Source organism: Mesoplodon mirus (assembly GCF_964341445.2).
Source record: "Mesoplodon mirus genome assembly, chromosome: 5".
Lineage (NCBI taxonomy): Eukaryota > Metazoa > Chordata > Mammalia > Artiodactyla > Ziphiidae > Mesoplodon > Mesoplodon mirus.
In genome coordinates this window covers 40,028,056-40,052,012 of record NC_138980.1, presented here as the reverse complement: position 1 = coordinate 40,052,012, position 23,957 = coordinate 40,028,056, and the positions used below count along the sequence as shown (strand labels likewise).

Sequence of the window (23,957 nt, the reverse complement as noted above, 5' to 3'; positions counted from 1 at the left end):
ACAAAAAGTTCTGAGAGGCAACGACTGAGAACCAAGAAGGAATGTTGAGCAAAAAAAAAAAGTGGTAACTGTGGATAAATCTAAACACATGTTGAACTGGTAACACTAGTAATAATGTAATGTATTTTTGAAGTTGAAAATAAACAGTTTAGAGCTATGTTTTTAATTAGTATGGTGGCCAGAGTTGAGCAGACATTTCTCCAGCATAGAAGACAGACCAGGTCCCTGATGTCTATGGGGACATGACATGAGAAACTTGAATGTACACATCCCTCTACAATCTCCCTGTGGTAAGTGCTCCGAAGGCAGAGTGTGTAGCAAGAAGCCAGAGCCTGAAAAGCTGTCCTTGGCTAGAAAGATGCTGCAGGTGACACCCAAAGAAGGAGCTGGCCTTAAGGCAAAGGGTGGGACCAGTGGGGCCTGGGGAGAGAAAGCCGGCCTCTCAGCACAGCTGTCTTCTGCGTACATGAGGAGTTTGAGCTTCCAGGGGATCACGTGTCAGAAGTGGTTTTGCAGGTGCCATCTGCCCTCCCCAACAGCTGAACCTGTGTGTCCAGGTGCACTGGGCCCAGCCCAGGTGTGTGTATTTTCAGTTTTTGAAGAAGAAAGAAGTCACACTACAGCATAGAAGATGGATGAGAACCAGCTTGAGCATCCCTGTCATCTCTGAAAACAAGTGGCTGGTGGTTATATAAGCTTAGATACTTTTCTGTCACCTTGAAATCATTTCCAGTGTAAAAAATATTTCCTCAACAACACTAATCATTAGGGAAATGCAAATCTAAACCACAGTGAGATACTGCCTGACACGCATTAAGATGTGGAGAGGGCTTCCGTGGAGGCGCAGTGGATAAGAATCCGCCTGCCAGTGCCGGGGACATGGGTTCGATCCCTGGTCTGGGAAGATTCCACATGCCGTGGAGCAACTAAGCCCATGCGCCACAACTACTGAGGCTGCGCTCTAGAGCCCGCAAGCCACAACTACTGAACCCTGAGCACCTAGAGCCTATGCTCCGCAACAAGAGAAGCCACTGCAATGAAAAGCCCGTGCACCACAACGAAGAGTAGCTCTCTCTCACCGCAACTAGAGAAAGCCCGTGCACAGCAACAAAGACCCAACATAGCCAAAAATAAATGAACTTTTAAAAAATATGCTCTTTAAAAAAAAAAGTAAAAAAATTTTAAAATTAAAAAAACATTTGTTTCACAGCAATTTCCAGACTAGGATACTGGTCAGATATTTTCTTTTTCTTCTTTTTTTTTTTTTTTGGCCACACCACATGGCATGTGGGATCTTAGTTCCCCAACCAGGGATCGAACCCGGGTCCCCTGCATTGGAAGCATGGAGTCTTATCCACTGTGCCACCAGGGAAGTCCCCAGGTTAAGTATTTAATCCATCTTCACTGTGAACGAAAGACACCTCCTTCCTCCGGCTGCGCTCAGAGACCCTCGCAGGTAAACCTGTTTCGGAAATGACATGGCTGTGTGTCTGGAATGTTCTGTCCCTGCCTTCACTCTTCTTTAATTAAGTCCCTGACCCATGCCTCCATCTACCTACGCCATGATTTAAATTAAAAAAAAAATCTATGGTTTGTACACTTGTGCTTTCTTCATTCTGATTTTATGATAGACCTATCAGGAATCTACTCAAAACAGCTAGTCTAGCAACATTACTAGGATTAGAAGCTGATCTCGTATCTCACTCCTTCTGTATGCATAGAAGTCATAGTATAACGGATAAAGGCACTTCACAGGAGACTTGGCTCTGTTTACTAGCCATGGGACCTTGGGCAAGTCATATAACCTCTATACATTATCTTCCTCATCTGTAGGGCGCTATGGGGTTAAAATACGAATACTGTACTAGGAAATCTCTTGTACATATTATAATAGTTTAGTATTTAGTATACTGGTTAATATTCAAAGCCCTTTGTTACCATGAAAAATTAAACTTCATAGAGTATATTGTGGTTATGAAACTAAAGAATGTATGTAATACACTTTAAAGTTTTTTCAACAGAAATATTAAAACAAATTTGCGATGTTTAATTATTCTATATGTGTCTAAAAATTCAATAAACTACAATTTGTGAGCCATAAAAAATTTTTTTAAAAAGGCTTCAAATCTGAAGAAGGCAAAGCTGGCATGCAAATACGTAGCACAATGGGCTTCATCCAGGTCATCTCCAAAGTCCCTTTCAAGCAAAATTCTCTGCCCAGAGGTTGCACACCAGGGACTTCCCTGGCGGTCCAGTGGTCAAGACTCTGCACTTCCACTGCCAGGGGCACAGGTTTGATCCCTGGTCTGGGAACTAAGATACTGAATACCACTCAGTGGTGCCAAACAAACAGAGGTTGCAGACACAAATATCAAAGGACAAGCAGGAATGACCTTGAGCTGAGAGCAAGCATCTGCACTGCAGGAGCCCGTTCTCTTAAACCTTCCTTCATCAAACAGGGAGCTGGGTTCCGGAGGGTCCTTGCTTGCGGCTTGAGCTGCCAGGCCAGGTCCCGCACAGAATCGCCAGCTCCAGGCCATACAGCAGCTCATCCTTACCTTTAGCCTTGGCTGTACTCCTTTTGGGCAGCTCTGAGATCACTCCGTTTTCAACAATTTCATATCCCTGTTTTTTTAAAAAATTGTAATACATATAATATAAAATTTACCATCTTAACTATTTTTAAGTGTACAGTTCAGTCTTATTAAGTATATTCACAATGTTTTGCAACCAGCCTCCAGAACACTTTTGTTTTGCAAAAGTGTAACTCTCTCCACATTAAACACTCACACCCCATCCCCCTCCCCCAGCCCCTGGCACCCACTCTCCTACTTTCTGTCTCTGTGGATCTGACTCCTCTAGGGACCTCATATAAGTGGAATGATACACTATTTGTCTTTTTGCATCTGGCTTATTTCACTGAGCATGATGTCTTCAAGGCTCATCCATGTTGTAGCAGGTGTGTGAATTTCTTTCCTTTTTGAGGCCGAATAATATTCTACTGTATAAAAATAAACTCAAAATGGATTAAAGAATTAAATGTAAGACTGGATACTATAAAACTCCTAGATGAAAACATAGGCAGAACACTCTTTGACATAAATCACAGCAAGATCTTTTTGGATCTGTCTCCTAGAGTAATGGAAATAAAAAAAAATAATAAATGGGACCTAATTAAACTTAAAAGCTTCTGCACAGCAAAGGAAACCATAAACAAAACAAAAAGCCTACAGAATGGGAGAAAATATTTGCACTTTCAAATGCAAGGGATTAATTTCCAAAATATACAAACAGCTCATACAACTCAAAATCAAAAAACCCAATCAAAAAATGGGTAGAAGATCTAAATAGATATTTCTCCAGTGAAGACATACAGATGGCCAACAGGCACATGAAAAACCACTCAACATTGCTAATTATCAGAGAAATGCAAATCAAAACTACAAAGAGGTATCACGTCACTCTGGTCAGAATGGCCATCATCAAAAAGTCTACAGATAGCCATCTTGCATCCCCGCGTGTGTGCGCCTTACCTCAGCTGGTCTGCCCGAGACCCCCCTGAGCGCCAACCCTAGTCCCCCGCGCGGCCCCATTTCCGCTCCAACAAGATGAAAGAAACTATCATGAACCAGGAGAAACTCGCCAAACTGCAGGCACAAGTGCGCACTGGTGGGAAAGGAACTGCTCGCAGAAAGAAGAAGGTGGTTCATAGAACAGCCACAGCAGACGACAAAAAACTTCAGTTCTCTTTAAAGAAGTTAGGGGTAAACAATATCTCTGGTATTGAAGAGGTGAATATGTTCACAAACCAAGGAACAGTGATCCACTTTAACAACCCTAAAGTTCAGGGCATCTCTGGCAGCAAACACTTTCACCATTACAGGCCATGCTGAGACAAAGCAGCTGACAGAAATGCTACCCAGCATCTTAAACCAGCTTGGCGCAGACAGTCTCACCAGTTTAAGGAGACTGGCTGAAGCTCTGCCCAAACAATCTGTGGATGGAAAAGCACCACTTGCTACTGGAGAGGATGATGATGATGAAGTTCCAGATCTTGTGGAGAATTTTGATGAGGCTTCCAAAAATGAAGCAAACTGAGTTGAGTCAACTTCTGAAGAAGATAAATCTTGAAGAAGTTACTGGGAGCTGCTATTTTATATTATGACTGCTTTTTAAAATTTTGTTTATGGATCTGATAAAATCTAGATCTCTAATATTTTTAAGCCCAAGCCCCTGGACACTGCAGCTCTTTTCAGTTTTTGCTTATATACAATTCATTCTTTGCAGCTAATTAAGCTGAGGAAGCCTGGGAATAAAGTTTGAAACAAAGATTAATAAAGTTCTTTGCTTAGTATACTGTTTTATATTTTATTTCATTAATACTGATTTGTACACAGAAAGCAAAATTGTTTACAGAAAGCTAATCATGGCATGTAATATGACTGATAATCACAGATGGAATCTGATTAAAGATTTAAAATGACAGTGTAAGTAAAAAAAAAAAAAGTCTACAGATAATAAATGCTGGAAAGGGTGTGGAGAAAAAGGAACCCTCCTACACTGTTGGTGGGAATGTAAACTGGTACAGCCACTATGGAGAGTGGTATGGAGGAGCCTTAAAAAAACTAAAAATAAGCCTACCGTATGATCCTGCAATCCCACTCCTGGGCATATATCTAGAGAAAACCATAATTCGAAAAGATACATGCACCCCCATGTTCACTGCAGCACTATTCACATTACCCAAGACATGGAAGCAACCTAAATGTCCATCAACAGAGGAATGGATAAAGAGCATATGAGAAAGGAAAAGAAGAAAAAAGAGCTATCAAACCATGAAAAGACATGGAGGTTCCTTAAATTCTTCGTGAAAGAAGCCAGTTGGAAAACACTATATACCGTATGACATTCTGGAAAAGACAGAAGTACAGAGACAGTAAAAGATCAGTAGTTGCCAGGAGGTTGGGCAGAGGGAGGAACAGGTGGAGCCCAGGGGATTTTTAGGGCAGTGAAACTCTTCTGTATGATACTGGGTGGATACCTGTCATTATTTGTCAAAAGTCATAGGACTCTATGACACCAAGCATGAACCCTGCTGTAAATTATGGGCTTTAACTAATTAAATCTCATCAATCTCACTTCATTCTTTTTTTTTTTTTTTTTTTTTTTTTTTTTTTTTTTTTGCGGTACGCGGGCCTCTCACTGTTGTGGCCTCTCCCGTTGCAGAGCACAGGCTCCGGACGCTCAGGCTCAGCAGCCATGGCTCACGGGCCCAGCCGCTCCACGGAATGTGGGATCTTCCCGAACCGGGACACGAACCCATGTCCCCTGCAAAGGCAGGCGGACTCTCAACCACTGCGCCACCAGGGAAGCCCTCACTTCTTTCTTTACCACAGTTGCACCACACTCATGCAAGATGTTAATAATTGGGGAAACTTGGGGGGGGCAGGGAGAAGTGGGCAGGTATATGGAAACTCTCTGTACTCATTTCTCAATATTTCTGTAAACCTAAAACTACAAAACAAAAGGCTATTAGTTTCTACAAAGTGCATGTGCCACCCCAGCTGCCAAGGACCACGTCCAGCTCTGTACCAGGGCCCAGGATCATGTGGCCTGGTGGTCTTAGCCCACCCACACTGTGTCCTCTGCCTAGGACGCACCTACCTACCCTTGAGGTCTCCCCGATCCCAGGCTGGGCTCCCCAGTAATCTCCTACTTCATGACTTACGACTTCTGGCTCCTGGAGGCAGGCAGGGATTTAAGTGAGATTTTTGTTTGCTTGGTTTTTACTTTTTTTTTTGGCCGCACTGCACACCTTGCAGGATCTTAGTTTCCTGGCCAGGGATCGAACCCAGGCTCCCGTCAGTGGAAGCCTGGAGTTCTAACCACTGGATCACCAGGGAATTCCAAGATTTTTTTTTTTTTTGAGGTATAGTTTTTATTTATTTATTTATTTATTTTTGGCTGCTTTGGGTCTTCGTTGCTGCACGCGGGCTTTCTCTAGTTGTGGCGAGCGGGGGCTACTCTTCGTTGCGGTGCACAGGCTTCTCGTGGTGGCTTCTCTTGTTGCAGAGCACAGGCTCTAGGCACGCAGGCTTCAGTAGTTGTGGCACGTGGGCTCTAGAGCGCAGGCTTAGTAGTTGTGGCGCATGGGCTTAGTTGCTCCGTAGCACTGGGATCTTCCTGGACCAGGGCTCGAACCCATGTCCCCTGCACTGGCAGGCAGATTCTTAACCATTGCACCACCAGGGAAGCCCTATTGAAGTATAGTTGATGTACAATATAAGTTACAGCTGTAGTATATAGTAATTCACAATTTTTAAAGGTTATACTCCGTTTATAGTTATTATAAAATATTGGCTATATTCCCCATATTGTACAATATATCCTTGTAGCTTATACACAATAGTTTGTACCTCTTACTCCCCTCCCCCTGTCGCCCCTCCCCCCTTCCCTCTCCCCACTGGTAACCACTAGTTTGTTCTCTATAGGTGAGATGTTGTATGAGGGTCTGAGGAACCCAGGTACCACCGGAGTAGAAAGGAACTAGACTTTGTTTAAGTCCTCTTTGGGGTCAATTTATCTTTGTTCAGGTTGCTCCGGATTCACCAGAATGAACTGATATCATTTTCCTTAAAAAGGGATGAAGGCGAGAGACTAGGAAATAAGGAATGAAAAAAGAGTTTAAAAGTTCCAGCTTCAGGAATTCCCTGGTGGTCCAGTGGTTAGGATTCCCCGCTTCCACTGCAGGGGGCACAGTTTCCATCCCTGGTCGAGCAACTAAGATCCCTCATGCCTCGAGACACCGATAAATAAATAAATAATAAAAGTTCCAACTTCACTCAAGTTTTCATGGGAACACTTACATGGCTTTAAATGCATAATCGTCCCTCAATACGATTCAGTGTGTAATAAGTTATCATGAATCAATAATTAAAAACCTATTTGTAGGCATAAGATTCCTTATTCTGAGCCCTTAATAATACATTCTGAAAAAAATCGATCAGTATTTCTGGAACAGGCACTATTTCCCCTAAAGAGCCATAACTGAGAACACAGGGTGAAGACAAGGCACACATCACCTGCCCTGAATCCACGCGGGGAGCCCTGCACACACCCGGGAAGGCAACTCTGTCTGCAGCCAGCAACAGCAGCTTAACGTAATCAATAGATAGAGGAAGGGGGGCTGTCCCTCGGACCAGATTCCAAGCCATCACCCCTTCTGCTGGGCCCCTGATTTCTCATCCAACCAGATGCAAGCAGCCTTGGGCAAGGGGTCGCTGGCACTGCAGTCATGGGAAATCAGGCTCGGGGCTGCTTTTCCTTCCCCCTCCCCCGCCCCCCAACAGCTAAGTTCATCTCTACAGATGGCAGATCCAGCTGACTCTTCAGTTAACTTCTTTGGGGGAGAGATTCTGGACAAGCCCCCATAAACGCTCAACAAAGTACCACGCCTTGCCCGCACCCCGTCATGCATCTAGTCATGAAACCCTGGTTTTTAATCCGAAGGAAACAAGTCCAACTTAATTTTTCCCACAAGTGGTTTCCAGATCAACCCTAGTTCAAGGCAAAGACCCGATCAGCCCTAGCGCAGCGAACAGTGGGGTTAGGACAGGGGGGAAATGGCTGGTGCCGTCCTGGTGAGACAGAAGGGAGAATCTGGCGCCCTCTGGTGGTCATCACGCGCCACAACTCGTCCTGCTGTGCCGCTCCGTGGTGTCTGCCCTAACCCGCCCAGTCGGCTCTGAGGATGTCTTTCAAGAGGTGAGCGGATACACACACGATGGTACATCCAGACAATGGCATATATTCAATGATAAAAATAAATGAGCCATGGTGGAGGGATGGATTGGGAGTTTGGGATAAGCAGATGCAAACTATTATGTAAAGAATGGATAAACAACAAGGTCCTACTGTGTAGCACAGGGAACTATATTCAATATCCTGTGATAAACCATAATGAAAAAGAATATGAAAAAGAATGTATTAGAATATATATTTGTAACTGAATCACTTTGCTGTACACCAGAAACTAACACAACATTGTAAATCAACTATACTTCAAAAAATAAATAAATATGTATATATCTGTTTGTAGGTTCATCAATTGTAACAAGTGTTCCTGACTAAAGCAAAATGTTAATAATAGGGGAAACAACTGGGTGGGGGAACGGGGGCTGGCGGGGAGTCTGTGGAGATTTTCATTACTGTATGCTTAGTTTTTCTGTAAACCTAAAATTGAAGCCTATTAATTTTATTTAAAACAGCTTTATTGAGGTATAGTTGACATACAGTAAACTCTGTATACTTAAGGTGCACAATTTGATTCATTGTGACGTGTGTATATACCCATGAAGCATCTGTGAACCACACCCCCCTCTCCCTCCAGACAACCACTGATGTGCTTTCTGTCACTAAAGACGGCTGCGTTTTCTAGACTTTTAAATAGCTGGGAATCATCCACTATGTACCATTTTCTTCTGGCTTCTTTCACTCCATGTTATTCAGACAGGTGGCAGCTTGGATCAGGAGTTGGTTTCTTTTCACTGCCACACGGTATGCCACTGCGGGGACATCCTCCCGTGTTCACGCATTCCCTGCGAGGCGCACTCGGGTGGTGTCTGCGTGCCCTGGTCTGCTTGGACTCTCAGTTCCCTGGGCACTCAGGGAGAGAGCGGTGCAGAGGCTCAGTAGCTGTGACGCACGGGCTTAGTTGCTCCGAAGCATGTGGTCCCCAGCACCACAGCCTGGAACTCTCTCAAGCAGCACACTGGTGCGGTCACGTGGGTCTCAGGAGCCACTGTCCCTCCAAGACATGTCCAGTGTCTTGAAAACCTTCTTTCATACATCTTGCCCAATTTGGGAGTTGTGTCAGATGGGAGAGGAAATCTGGTTCCTGTCACTCCCCTGGCTGGAGCAGAAGCTTCATCCCTCAGCTCTGGACCCTTCTCCTCCCCTTCCACCTTCCATCCTGTCCACTGTACCTCTGTGTCCTCAGCCCCCTCCCTTGTTACCAAAGCATCCTCTAGTCTACTGCCAGCTCTTTAATATTTATTTAACTTGAATTATGGAATTACATATTTAATGTAAAATACTTAGGAGATATTGGTAAGCAACAAGGAAAAAAATCCTAATTCATTCTCCTACCACAGGCAAAGGACCGCTGTTAGCTGACATTTTGGTTCCCATCCCCCCAGATGTGCTGTCCTTTCTGTGACGGTGTCTGACTGCCCTGATACTCTGCAGGGCAAGTGTTAGATCATCCTGGTATCCCCAGGATCTAAGATACAGTCTGGCCTGACCTGGCACAGGTGGATGGTGACTGACTCAATCCCCTGCTCTTCTTTTCACACGCTTTGTTTTTTAAATAAATAAATACATACATACATACATACATTTATTTATTTTTGGCTGCATTGGGTCTTCATTGCCATGTGCGGGCTTTCTCTAGTTGTGGCGAGCGGGGGCTACTCTTCGTTGCGGTGTGTGGGCTTCTCATTGCGGTGGCTTCTCTTGTTGCAGAGTATGGGCTCTAGGTACGTGTGCTTCAGTAGTTGCAGTGCATAGGCTCAGTAGTTGTGACGCACGGGCTTAGCTGCTCCGAAGCATGTGGGATCTTCCCAGACCAGGGCCCGTGTCCCCTGCATTGGCAGGCAGATTCTTTTTTTTTTTTTTGGCCCCGCTGCGTGGCACGTGGGGATCTTAGCTCCCTGACCAGGGATCAAACCCGTGCCCCCTGCAGTGGAAGCATGGAGTCTCAACCACTGGACCACCAGGGAAGTCCCGGCAGGCGGATTCTTAACCACTGCGCCACCAGGGAAGTCCCTCACACACTTTAAATACAAGGGAGAGGGACTTACCTGGCAGTCCAGTGGTTAAGACCCTGGGCTTCCACTGTAGGGAGTGCACGTTCAATACATGGTCGGGGAACTAAGATCGCATAAGCCGCATGGAGCCAAAATACATACATACATACATGCAAGGGAGAATCATGTCATTGCCTCCCTTCTGTGACTTGTAGAATTCAATCAGTACAGTATCTTGGAGAATTTAGTAAGAGAGAAACCCAAGGCATCCTTAGCTGAACGGCAGAGAGGAGTGTTGCATTTTTCACTTAGGATGAGCCTGGGTCGTAGGGCAGGGGGATTAAAAGGTCAGTATGTGTTTAAATTACACCAGTGTTTGTAGCAAGATGGGTGGAACTAGAGATTATCATACTAAGTGAAGTGAGTCAGAAAGAGAAAGACAAATATCATATGATATCACTTATATGTGGAATCTAAAATGACACAAATGAACCTATCTAAAAAACAGAAACAGACTCACAGACACAGAGACTTGTGGTTGCCAAGGGGGATGGGGATGGGGGAGGGATGGATTAGGAGTTTGGGATTAGCAGATGCAAACTATTATACATAGAATGGATAAACAACAAGGTCCTACTGTATAGCACGGGGAACTATATTCAATACCCTGTGATAAACCATAATGGACATATATATAAACTGAATCATTTTGCTGTACAGCATAAATTAACACAACATTGTAAATCAACTACATTTCAATAAAAAAATTAAAAAAAAATTACACCAATTGGGTCATTTGTGGAGACGTGGATAGATCTAGAGACTGTCATACAGAGTGAAGTCAGTCAGAAAGAGAAAAACAAATATTGTACACTAACGCATATATGTGGAACCTAGAAAAATGGTACAGATGAACGGGTTTGCAGGGCAGAACTAGAGACACAGATGTAGAGAACAACGTATGGACACCAGGGGGAGAAAGCGGCGGGGGTGGGGGGAGGGATGAATTGGGAGATTGGGATTGACATGTATACACGAATATGTATAAAATGAATAACTAATAAGAACCTGCTGTATAAAAAAATAAATAAAATAAAATTCAAAAAAAAAAAAAGATTACACCAGTGTTTAACGCAGTGTGGAAAGATTTCCCTAAATTGCTGCATGATGTTTCAGGACCTGAGGGGTAGAAAAACCCAGTACAGTTCCTGCTTGGTATCCAGGGGGATTGGTTCCAGGACAACCCCCACTGCCCACGACCTGGGGATATCAGAATCCATAGATGCTCAGGACCCTGATATAAAATGGCATAGTGTTTGCATATAACCTACACACATCCTGCCATAAACTTTATTTTTTATTTTTATAAATTTATTTTTATTTATTTTTATTTTTGGCTGCATTGGATCTTTTTTGCTGAGTGCAGGCTTTCTCTAGTTGCGGCGAGCGGGGCCTACTCTTTATTTCGGTGTGTGGGCTTCTCATTGTGGTGGCTTCTCTTGTTGTGGAGCACAGGCTCTAGGCGTGTGGGCTTCAGTAGTTGTGGTGCGCAGGCTTCAGCAGTTGTGGCTCACGGGCTCTAGAGTGCAGGCTGAGTAGTTGTGGTGCACGGGCTTAGGTGCTCCGCGGCATGTGGGATCTTCCCGGACAAGGGCTTTAACCCGTGTCCCCTGCATTGGCAGGCAGATTCTTAACCACTGCGCCACCAGGGAAGCCCTCTCCCATATACTTTAAATCATCTCTAGATTACTTACAACAGCTAATACAGTAGGAATGCTATGTAAATAGTTGTAAATGCAATGTAAATGATATGTAAATAGTTGTAAATTCAAGTTTTGCTTTTTGGAACTTTCTGGAGTTTTTTTCTCCTGAGTATTTTCCATCCACGGTTGGTTGCAAGGCAGGAGATAGATGGGTCCCAGGCTGGGCAGTTGGAGTTTGTCCCCTGTGGACAGACACTCCAAAATAGCAGGAGGGAGGAGAAGCTAAGCCCTGCCCAGATAAGAGACCACATATTTCTCATTCTCGAGGTCAAGAATACCTTCCTGACTACACACACACAGAAACGCTCCTTGAAGGTCAAAAAGGGAGGGAGTGCCACCGATATAGTAGGTGATGTCAACCTACCCACAGGCCACTTAGCCAGAATCCATCTTGCCTAAGAGATGTGCGCCCACACATGGGAGGACCCTGAGATAAACTTTGCCTCGTTCTGGACTCAGAACGAGGCAAAGCAAGATGACTGGCCAAAGGAGACCTGGAAGAAATGCCCCATATGAGTGATACAAACTACCACTGGGGCGCGACTCTTTCTCTGAGCCCGCCCATGTGTCTATCCACACATACCCTTTTTCCTCCTAATAAACACTTTACTTGCTTCACTACTTTCCGTCTCTATGTGGAAATTCGTTTCTACACAGCTGACGGGCCAGGGCCTTGCCACCGGCCACTGGTCTAGTTGCTAGGATTCAGCGCCGTCACTGCTGTGGCCTGACTTCAATCTCTGGCCTGGAACCGAAATCCTGCTTCAAGCCTCTGCAGGCTGAGGCCACCCGGGATCAGTTGGATCCCAGTATGTGGAACCCGTGGATACCCAAGGCTGACTCTAGTGCCAAGCCCCTCATCCTGCCATCCCTGTGGCTCTCGAGTTCTGGCCAGAATCTTTGCTCTCACCCCTCCTGAGTTTTAAACACCTTGTAGGTGAAGCCTTCCCGAGGGGAGAGGGCTGTTACCACTTTGCCTTCAGACAAGAAGTCCTTGAGATTTGGCAATAATGCATCAAATGTCTTAAAAGCATGCAGAGCCATGGGACATAAATCCCTCAAGTCATGTGTCATTTACAACCCCATCTATCTTTTTTCCCTGTTTAATTTTGGGTGTTTTGTTTTGCTGTGCCATTCAGCTTGTGGAGTCTTAGTTCCCCAATCGGGGATAGAACCCGGGCCCTTGGCAGTGAAAGCACGGAGTCCGAACCACTGGGCCGCCAGGGAATTCCCTCCGTTTTAAATTTCTGAGCTTCTTAAGCCTACACGCTTTTACTGGCTTCATGCTAAATAAAGGAATTTCATGTTTTGGCCTTAAAATACCATCTCCAAACTGCTAGTAACAGAACTCCTAGCAAGATAAGAAGACAACTGTCTCTCTCACTATCCCTTTTTTTCACAGCTGTAGAAAAGCAGGCTGCATCAGAAATATGAATTTGCAAATGTATCTTACAAAGGGAGGCCTGTAAGACACCCATGCCACAAAGATTATTTCTATGTCCCATGAAAGTATCTTTAATCACTTAACAAAAAAAATCTAATTCAGACTATTTATCTTTTTAAGTTGTTGTCCTGGTCATATTAAAACCATCGGGTAGCTTCAGAAGTGTTTAAGTACTCCTGAGTTTTCTTTGCTAAACCTTAAGATGAGTCTCGATGTTTCCCTTTTCCCGTTTGGAATTGAAAGCAAACAGAACTGAAGACTCTGCTAGATTTGTTTGTTTAAATCAATTTCCAAAGTCACCCCATTTAAACTAGCAATTCTAGGTGGACGGGGTCGGGAATCAAAGATATATGTACAAGAATATTCATTATAGCTTTCTCTAGAAAGAATTAGCCGATAACAGATTAAATAAATTGTAATGTAAAACTCACTTTGTAATACAGGTATTTAATAGATCATCAAGACGGCATCTCAATTGTAAATCAACTATACTTCAATAAAATAAATTTTCTTTTAAAAAGACGGTATCAGGAATTCCCTAGCGGTCCAGTGGTTAGGACTCTGCACTTTCACTGCTGAGGGCGTGGGTTCGATTGAGGAACCAGCATGCCTCACAGTGCGGCCAAAAAATAAAAAAGACAGCATCTCAAAACTGTGGAGACAGGACAGAGGGTTCAATAAATGGTGTTGGCATACGTGAAATAACAGAAAATATATTGGTCTCTGCCTCTGGATCCTGGCTCCAGCTCCTGAACCTGTTGTCATTTCCTGGGTGATAGGAGTGCCTTTTGTTCTAGTGAGGCGACTCTGGGTGAGGCCCTGGATAGTTTCAGGATGGGGGCTGGGCGCCAGAAGGATCAAGCCATGGTGAGAAGCTTGGAATTTCAGCCCCACCCCCATCCTCTGGGGAGGGGAGAGAGGCTGGAGATTGGGCTAATGATCCATCTTGCCTACGTGATGAAGCGCCATAAAAATCCCAAGGGTTTGGAGTTCAGGGAGCTTCTGGGTTGGTGAACACGTCCATGTGCCAGGAGAGTGGTGCACCCCAACTTCATGGGGACAGAAGCTCCTGCGCTCTGGACCCTTCCGGACCTCACCCTATGTATGTCTTCATCTGGCTGTTCATTTGTATCCTTTATTATATAATAGACTCGTAGGCATGAGTAAGTGTTTCCCTGAGTTCTGTGAACTGTTCTAGCAAATTATCAAACCTGAGGAGAGGTCGTGGAAACCCCTTCTTTAGCCACTGAGTCAGAAGTACCAGGGGCAGCCTGGGACTTGCAGTTGGCATCTGAAGTGGGGACAACCTTGTGGGACTGAGCCCTGAACCTGTGGGATCTGGGATGTGGATATTTTTTCCTAGTAAGTTTTTGACTTTGGCCACAAAGAAGTTTATTTTATGGAGTCGGATTTATCAGAGTTTCATCTTCTGGCTTTAGAGCCATACTTAGGAAGGCTTTTCCTAAGACAAGCTTAGAAAGGGATAATCCCATGGTTTCCTCAAATAACTGTATGATTTCCTTTTTTCCTCTAAGTAGCTTGTGTGTGTGTGATAAAATACACATAACATAAAACTTAACATCTTCACCATTTTTAAGCTGCCAGTTCAGTGGCATTAAGTACATGCACATTGCTGTGCAACCATCACCACCATTCATCCCCAGGTCCCTTTTCACCTTGCAAAATGGCAACTCTGTCCCCATTAAACACTAACTCCTCATCCCCCTCCCCCACCCCCTGGAAACCTCTAATCTACTTTCTGTCTCTATGACTCTGATTACGCTAGGGACCTCATATAAATGCAGTCATACCATATTTTTCCTTTTGTGACCAGTTTCTTTCACTCAGCATATCTTCAGGTTTCATCCATGGTGTAGCAGGTGTCAGATGTCCTTCCTTTTTAAGGCTGAATAGTATTCCATTGTATGGATGGACCACATACATCTGAGGATGGACACGAGGGCTGTTTTTACCTTCTGGCTATTGTGAATGGTGCTGCGATGGACATGGTTGGATGAGTATCTGTTGGATTCCCTGCTATCAGTTCTTTTGGATACACACCTAGGAGTGGAATTGCTGGCTCATACAGTAATTCTACACTTAGCTTTCTGAGGAATCACCAAAAACAGCAGCTGCATCATTTTACATTCCCACCAACAGTGCATTTTGTTGGGTTGCATTTTCTCCACACCCTTGCCAACACTTGTTATTTTCGAGTTGGTTTTTTTTTTTTTTTTTAATTGTAGCCACCCAAACAAGTGTGAATGCACACATCTTTTAACCCAGCAATTCTACTTTGGGGAATTTAAACTCTTCCAAAACTTGCTTTTGTTAGTTCATGACGTAACCTGGCCATCCTTCCAGGATATAATTCTCGCCCTCTTGTTGATGACTGTGCTATTTCCTAAGAAGGATGGACCTGGGGTTAACTACTGTTTCCTCATGGACATTTACACTCATTTCAATTTTTAGACATTGCCACACTGCAACAAATATACGCTTTATGGGACTACTCCGAGAAATACACTCCTTAAAACCTACTTCCAAAAACCCAGCTTTCACTCCTTAATTTGCTAAGCACCCCGGAAAGACTGGAGTCTGTGGGCTGTTTGCTTTCAGACCATGGTTACATGAGAGCTCCTGCACAGTCGGTAGGTCTCTGTAAACTCTTCCCCCAATTAATAGAGCTTTGGTGCCTGGACCCAAATTTCTGCTGAACATTTTGGCAAAGGGGATAGAGGTAGTTTCACGCTCATCTTTAATTCCAAACTGTGATTTCCAGAGACCCTATGCCTGGGTGGTACTGAGCAGGCAGCAGGTGACCTCATCCAGTGAAAAATGAAAGACCAGCCAGGTACTCGGCTGCTGTTCCCTTGACCCACTCCCAGTTTCGTCTGATGTTCCACATTTCACTATGCAAAATTTAAGAGATGCATAACTATGAAGACTCACACAACAGACATCCACATACCCCCCCACCAAGCTTTTCCAAGACGGCTCAAGTCTTCAGCCCACCCCTCCCCAGAGGCCAGAGACAGTGGCTGTCTGTCATGAATCACACCAGTGTTTAGTATGCCCTGACTCCCTGTATATCACCACAGAGAATTGGGTTTTGCTGGCTTTTAGATTTTTTTTTTTTTTTTGCTTTTTAAAAATTGAAGTATAGTTGATTTACGTTTCAGGTGTACATCAAAGTGATTTGGTTATATGTATATATCAATATCTTATTTTCCGGGGCGTGACTGTAGCTGGTATGGTGTCTTTGGTTTCCACACCATTGATCCTTGTCAGCAGGGAGGCACCCGTTGACACATATATGGGTTTGCTGAGCCCTCTCTGTCCTTCTGCACGTGTTTTTGTCGATACCCTGTAATTTCCTAAAGTCAACCATGTCCTATGCAAACAGGGAGTTTTATTTCTCCTTCCCTCCGGGGAGGAGGCTTAGACGCCCAGGGGTGGGACAGGATGGATGGGGTCCGTGGCCTGTGGGGTCTCCAGGTCAGGGTGGCTGCTGTGCTGGGGCCAGGGTTCAAGGGCGGGAGCAGGGGGCAGGAGAGGGCCGGCTGAGCAGGGTCCGGGCCCTGGGGGTGCCGCCCCTCGTCCCTGCCCCTGGGGAGTGAGGGCCTGGGCTGTCGCTGCCTGGCCCGGCCCTGTGGGTCGGGGGCTGTGCAGGGGGAGGGCCGTGGGCGCAGAACCGGCCAAGGCCACAGTCATTTCCAATTCTGTCCTGTTTCCTGTCCTATGGGGCCCCACCTGACACCCTGACTGCGGGGCAGAAGCTGAGAGCGAGTGGTGAGTTCACATCCCCGGTCCCCAGCCACCTCGACCACTGGGACTGGTCAGGGGCACCTGGCACGGAGGGTCCACCCAGTCCCGCTGGCTTGGGCTCTGGCCCTTCCTGTCATGAGGATGGAAGGCAGGAGTGAGGGATGGGAAAGTCTGCTGATTCCTGCCCTTCTGGGCAGTCCTGGAGCCCGCGCCCCCGCCCCTCAGTCTGTACCCCCAGCCACTCCTAGACAGAGTTGGGGGGCAAATCTGGGGAGCACCCATCTGCTCCAGGTTCTCTGGGTGCAGAGGAGGAGCGGGACGCCCCCCCCTCCACAGGCACGCACAGGCCTCCTCGGGAGCCAGAGCTGGAGGGGGGCACCTGCACCAGGTGACGTGATGGAACCAGGCCGACAGCACAGGGAGGCTGGTGTGGTGCCCACACAGGGCCTTATTCACGTTGCTCTGCTTTAGTGGGGTCTTAGTTCTGAGAAGTTACAGACCCCCGAGGGCCCTCCTTGCAGGAACTTGACCATGTGCCCAGCCTGCTGACCCCTCCCCACAGCCGGGGGGGTAGTCAGAGACCATATGGGGCGCCGCGCCCCGAGGACGTGTGCGACCTGAGTCGACGACATGGAGGAGCCCCAAGAAGATGTCGTGCCAGCTGTCTCGGGACTTAGAGGAGCTGATTCCAAAGTTCACATGCAGAGCAACTAAGCAAGAACTGCTGGGAAAACCCTGTAAAAGTGTGAAAGAGGGACTAGGGACACCAGCTACAAGACATAGATAAAGGTTAAACTAATGCTACCGTAATTACCAAAAGCCTTTCTAAGTCAGACAAAATCCTAGATTCTACTTTTAAAAGTGGCTGATTCAACCACATGAAAATCAAGTATCTGCGTGGGGGGAAATCCCTAATCAAACTCAAAGAAACTATGAAACTGGGGGAAAATATTTACAGTTCTAATGCCCTTAATGGGTGAGGACTTTCTACAAATCAATTTCTTACAAGGCAAAAATATGAGAAATGATAAGAAGGGAGAGTTCACAAAAAAAGGAAGGAATGATAAAATATGCTTGTTCACTTCGCTCCTAAGAGATGTGCACATTGACACCAAATCAATGTCACCGTGTCCGTCTCACCTCAGCAGCAAGGTCACAGCTATGAGGGAAGGTCAAGGAATCTCAGAGGGTTCTGGTTGGGGGTCATCAGGTACCATGAACACACTGTTAAAGCTAAAAGCACGGAGGGACAGCATCCTCTACAGGTGGGAAGAGCATGAGCTTGGAGCCCTCCGTTGGCCCTTGTGCATTTGCCAGATCAGAAAAACATGAGTGCCCATCAGTAAGGAACTTTAATAAAATCATGATGGAAAGCAGCAACAAGCACAACCGTATCTAAATGTAAAACTGTCATTCTGCAAAAGGCACAGCTAAGAGAATGAAAAAGCTACAGAGTGGGAGAAAAGATTTGCCAATCGTGTATCTAATGAAAGACTCGTGCAGAATAAGAAGCAAAGTGCTGGCGAGGATGTGGAGCAACAGGAACTCTCGTCCAGCACTGGTGGGGATGCATATGGCACAGCCACCGTGGGAGACAGCTTGACCGTTTCTTACAAAACCGCACACGCCCTCACCATGTGCTCAGCAATCATGCTCCTCTGGATTTACCCAAAGGACTTGAAAACATACATCCACATAAAACCTGCATGCAATCTTCACTGCTCTGCTCATGATCATTAACAACTGGAAGCAACCGAGATGATCTTCAAAGAGGGAATGGAAAAACCGTGGAATTCCATGAAACGGACTACGATTCAAGGACACAAAGGAACCAGCTATTGATTCACTCAAAGCATGGGTGAGTCTTAGACTTGTTTTGCTAAGTGAAAGAATCCAGACCCATGTATGACTCTCTTCACAGGACGTTCTGGAAAAGGCGCAACTCCAGGAGGATAAGGAGCAGTGGCTGCCAGGGCTGCGAGGCTGGGGGCTGACGCTGGAGTGCGGATGCGGCGGCCCCACCCTTGTGTGAAAACCCACGGGCCATGCATCCCAGAGACTGAGCTGTTACGTGTACAAACCGAAAAAATAAAGAAAGTCAAAGGTCGTCGTCACACGGTATACCTGGGATCTATGCGTTTCCTTGCATGTACACCTTACCCCTGAAAAATGTTTCACACTGAGGTGTCCTGAAGAGTTCACTGCTTGTTTGCCTTATTTCTTAAACACACCTGTTTTGTCATGAGGGTTTGTCAGACAATATGAAACTAAGAGCATCAGCATGAAACAAGCACCCCTGTGTCCCCTTCCCCAAGCAGCAAGCCCTGTTCCACGTGCTGGCAGCCTACTCCGTGTATGACACCGTGAGTATCCCCGCGCCCAGGCCCTGCCCCTTCCAGGGGGTTCTTCGCAATGGTCAGGATGCAGGCGCACAGGGTCACAGAGATGATGAAGGGGGCTCCCCAATCTTAGACTGAGCAGAAAGGCTGGGGGGCAGACTCCACATTTCAGGACAGAAACAGCACCTAATTCCTGGGTTGATGAGACCTGCACTTGATGGGGCTGCCAGGTGCTCGCCGCAGTGGAAGGGTTTTGTAACAGTTAGCTCGAGGCCTAACAAGCATTACTGTTGTCATGAAACTTGAGTTTTGATCCTGAAGATACCGTATTATTAATCGGAATCTTAGTAGGGATGAACGTTCCCAGTAACCCAGACTCCTGTGGGGCCCCAAGGGACGTAGCCCCCACCCCATCTGCTCTTTCCAGAACATTCCCTCGAGGAACATCAGCTCCAGGTCTGGCCTGCCGGCCGGCAGCCCAAGACAGCCCTCAGGATTGGCTGTTGCCACGGCGATGGAATTCCCTCCCAAACCTCCCAGTGAACCATGAGGCCACAGGCAAGTGGCCCGCGGACATCAGCTTTCAGCCGGAAGGCTGGGTCCCTTCCCCTGCAGCGCCTGGCCGGGCCCCCCCAGGGCCGCATGACAGGCCTGGCCCTGCAACCCCACTGAGGCCCCTGCCACCGGCTCTGCCCAGCCTGCTGAAGACAGTGCCGCCGGGCCCAGGACGCTCCTCCTGCCCTGTGGCACCTGCAGCCAGCGCCCCTCCCGGGGCAGTGACCAGCACGGCTACAGTGGAGCCGGGGCATGTGCCTACAACCCCCTGACGTCTGTGTCCCCAGAGAAGCTGGACACACAGGGGCCTCCAGAAGACAAGGTGACTGTGAGCACAGTGACCCCGAGGCCCCGGGAAGCCAGCGACATGCCCTGCTGCTTCACGCTGGCCTTCCCGCGGGACGGTGCCCCCCCTTGCACGGCACAAGGCCCTGACCCAGAAGGGCTTGGCCTGGCCTGCATTTGGGCCCCAGGAGGGCAGGTGCGCCATGAGCACCCCCCAGCCAGGATGGTGACTAAAGGGGCCACCCAGGCCAGTCCAGAATTCTGGCCCAAGGCCAGGCGGGCCCTCTCGGAGCCGCACATGACCAGCTGGGGCCTGGACATGCCCCACAAGGACACTTCGGTGACCTGAGGTGGCTCTGGGAGCAACAGGCCACCTCCACCGAGGGGGTGGCAGGGGCAGGTGGGCCAACCCCACCCCCATACACATAAGGAAGCAGGGCTGGCCGACACCAGAGCCCACGCAGCCACCTGGGCCCCGCGAGGCAGAGCAGAGGGCGCTCTGGGCGGGCTGCGCCCAACAGGCTGCACCTTTGCCTTTGCCAAAGTCAGTTACTGCCTTTCAGGGTCCCCAAAACTCAGGAGATACGACCCCAGCCGGAGTCCAAATGAGCTCCCCACCCCCAGAGCCCTTCCCTATGAAAGCCTCCCTCCCAGGGGAAGGGACGGCCTTTGTCTTAGTTTCCCCCTTTGCTGGTTGAAGGTGAATAAAGTTTCATGTGTTACGTGCTAGACTAGCCCATTCTTGCAGCACCCAGGGTCTCTGCAGGATGCAACCAGGGCCCCCAGAGGCAGAGGGGCCACCAGCAGGACGAAGCTGAGGTTCCCACATGCCTCCTGGGGGGCCACACGCAAAACAGCCTCCTGGGCTCAGCCGAACACCAGGGTCAAGCCCATCAGATACTTTACAGTGACTCAGCATGTGCCCAGTGGGTCAGTATGGGGCTGAGGAGAGCGATAGCTGGGGGGCCAGTGGCATCAGTTCACGACAGTCTGTGCAAGGTGTCCCGGCAGACCCATGGTTTCTCTGTCACCTACCTGGGCTGGCCGGAGCTTCCTTCCCTGCATCTTCCCTGCTTGTGCCTCTTCCACGCCTGTCGTCTGTGCCTCAGTCAGGAGAGCAGGCCCTGCAGCTCAGGCAGCCCAGGCCACCCCCGTCGGGCAGGCGGGCTCAGCTTGCTCGCCTTGTGCTGCCGGCTCTTGCGCTCCAGCTTGTAGAAGGCATCCTCCACGCCCTGGAAAGAGGGGGCCAGCTCGCTGGGGGGACCACTGCCTTGGCCTCAAGTGGAACCCCAGCCCCTTCTTCACCCCACCCCGCAAACGGGGAGCTGGGCCCTGCCCGTCCTGATCCCCAGGGCCACCCCGTTGGGAGGCTTGTCCTCAGCAACTCCCCCATGGCCTCCTGGGGGGTTGGGCCGATTGGGACCTACTTGCTGCTCTGGGGGTACAGGGGCTGGGGCCCCAGGGTCACCACTCCAGCCTGGTCAGGGCAGCTCTCTCTGGGGACCTCCACATCCCCCGGGAGCTGTGTCGGCCCAGACCTGGACACTGGCCTCCCTCACTGTTCTGACGTCCAGGGAGAATTACAGCGTGAGGGGCTGCTGGGCAACGGGGGTCCCAGAGGGTCCTGGAGCTGGAGCCAGAGCCAGAGCGGCTGCCCTATGTCGAGGGAGAGGGGGCAGTGAGAGCTGCTCCTGGCCGGGGTGGGGGGTAGCTCCGGCTCACCTGGCACTTCTTGGCCGAAGTCTCCATGTAGGAGATGCCATAGCTGCGGGCCAGGTCCTGGGCCTGCCCATGGTACACGTGGCCAGATCACACTTGTTCCCCAACAGCACCCTGGGCATGTCATCCGATTCCTTCAACCACTCAATCTGCTCCCTGCAAGGGGGAAAGCGTGAGTCGGCCAGTGGGCTGTGGGCTCGGCTGCACCCGGGACACGCAGAGTGGACGGGAGGCCCCCGAGGGTTGCCAGGCAGCTCACCTGTACTGGTGGATGTCCTCGAAGGATCTGGCCCTTGAAGGACTTGGCGTCGTTGACGGCAAACAGAGGAAGCCCTCCCGGGTGCGCATGTACTGGGCCTGCACGGCGCTGTACTCCTCCCGGCCCACCGTGTCCAGGATGCCCAGCAGGCACGTCTCCCCATCGATGACCACTTGCTTCCAGTGGGAGTCCTGGGGAGGACACTGCTTAGAGACAGCTGGCCCTCCAGGGATGGGACCCTCCCTCACTCTTCTCATGCCCCCCAGGACCAATGACAAGGAGACCCCTCCTGCAGTGCCGGTGGGAGACAAGCCTGTGTCAGGAGCTGGGCTGTGGACGGGAGCCAGGCCAGCTCACCTCTATGGTGGGAAGGTATTCATCCACAGAGTGGTTCTGGATGAGCTGGATGGTCAAGACACTCTTCCCCACGCCACTGGCACCCACCACCGTGAGCTTATACTCCGTCATCAGTCCTCAAGGGACCGCAGCACAAGGCACTGCAGTGGTCTCGTCCCGCCCGCCAAGGAAGCCTCACGCAGCACGGCCAGACCACGCAGGGCACACCGAGTTCCCTGCGCCAGCATGCCCAGGCCCGGCCTGCCCTCTGTGCCCAGACAGGTAACAGGGGCCCCAGCCAGAAGGGTGGCCCAGACACTCACCTGTAGCACCTCCAGCCCAGAGGTGGGGGGGGTCCTACCTCCAGCTGCACTTAATGACTGTGTGAGAGAAGCAGGGAGCCAGCCCCCCAAACACAGGGCAGACAGCTGAGAGCATCTCCCAAGCAAGCACCTGAATTAGAATCTGCTGGGTGGGCAAAAGGCCTGAACTGGAGGTGCCGTGGGCTGAGGATACCAGCATCCCCACGAGAACAGGCCTTGCCACAGTGGAGGGCACAGCAGTGTGCCGGGACTGGCAAGTGGCAGCCGACAAGCAGCTCCAGCCACCCACAACTGGCATGCTGGTGCATTTGACAAGTATCCACTGAGCGCCTACTGCATGCCAGGTGCTGCTCCAGGCACAGGGTGACAGGCAGACAGCAAGAATCCCTGCCCTGGCAGGGTGGGGCTCTGCTCCAAGGAAGAGATCTACGTAAAGGGGAGATAAAGGGAAACCCACGAGGCCCCAATGCCAGAAGTTTGGAAAACATAAGGCAGGTGAGGAAGTGGGCAGGCGGGGGCCAGAGCTGCAGGAAGCAGAAGCTGATCACAGGAAAAGACTCAAAGGAGGTGTGGGAACAGGGGACAGGTAAGAAAGGAAAAGGGCTTGGGGCCAACACTCCTAGCTGGGGTGTCCCCATTTTGTGATGCTTAAAGAAGGGGGTCCCTTGCAGGGTCAGTGGGCAGTGATTTTCTAAACTCCAGGTTCGCCTGGTGTGTGTGATGGCCATGGGGTGCCCGAGCTCTTCGCAGGGGTCCATGGGGCTCTGGCGGGTGGGAGACCTGCCTTGCCCCATGGTCACGGGCGAGCCTCCTCTCGGGGGCACCCAGCACACTTGTTGGGTCCCGGAAGACAGGGTCAGGGACACACAGCCAGAGGGGCTGGCCTGGGTAAGGCAGAGCGGAGCACCTCTGTTCGTGTCTCACCTGAGCCCCCGCATGCCTGGCGAGGACAGTAGGCACCTCGCCTGGCCCGGCTCCTGCAGCCCCTGAGGACATCTAGAGGCCAACTCCTGGACTGGCCTGGAAAGCTGAAGTGATTCAAGCTACTTAAGAATGAAAAGAAAAAGAGAGAACTGGAAAATGTTCCTGTTATAGCCAAGCATCCTTTTGTTCCGAGAGAGAAGCGAACCCAGGCTCCCGGCTCTGTGGTCCTCCGTTTACTGAGCACTTCCCGGGGCGGCCCTGCGGGGCTGCGGGTGAAGCTGGTGAGCTGTGCTCCCTTCCCAGGGGCAGGCAGGCAGGGTGTGGAGTCAGAGCCACAATCCTCCCCACTGAGCCCCACTGCACACCGCGAGGGCCTGCTAGGTACCAAGTGCGTTCTGGTGGTCTCTGATTTTGCTAACACCCAGAGCAGATTGTG

General features: G+C 49.0%; 2 pseudogenes across 2 annotated transcripts; one reads left to right on the top strand and one right to left on the bottom strand.

Moving 5' to 3' along the window:
- The first annotated feature begins 3,506 nt into the window (after window positions 1-3,506).
- On the top strand, window positions 3,507-4,485 carry LOC309805144 (transcription factor BTF3-like; annotated as a pseudogene). The gene has a single exon. The product of its transcript is annotated as a transcription factor BTF3-like (transcript).
- Window positions 4,486-17,385: 12,900 nt separating this feature from the next.
- Window positions 17,386-22,679, bottom strand: LOC309805303 (GTPase HRas-like; annotated as a pseudogene). Its single transcript, XR_014296168.1, has 6 exons — window positions 22,296-22,679; window positions 21,939-22,129; window positions 21,683-21,835; window positions 21,520-21,616; window positions 21,280-21,395; window positions 17,386-21,192 (listed from the first exon to the last, which is right to left on the bottom strand). The product of XR_014296168.1 is annotated as a GTPase HRas-like (transcript).
- Between the last annotated feature and the right edge of the window lie 1,278 nt (window positions 22,680-23,957).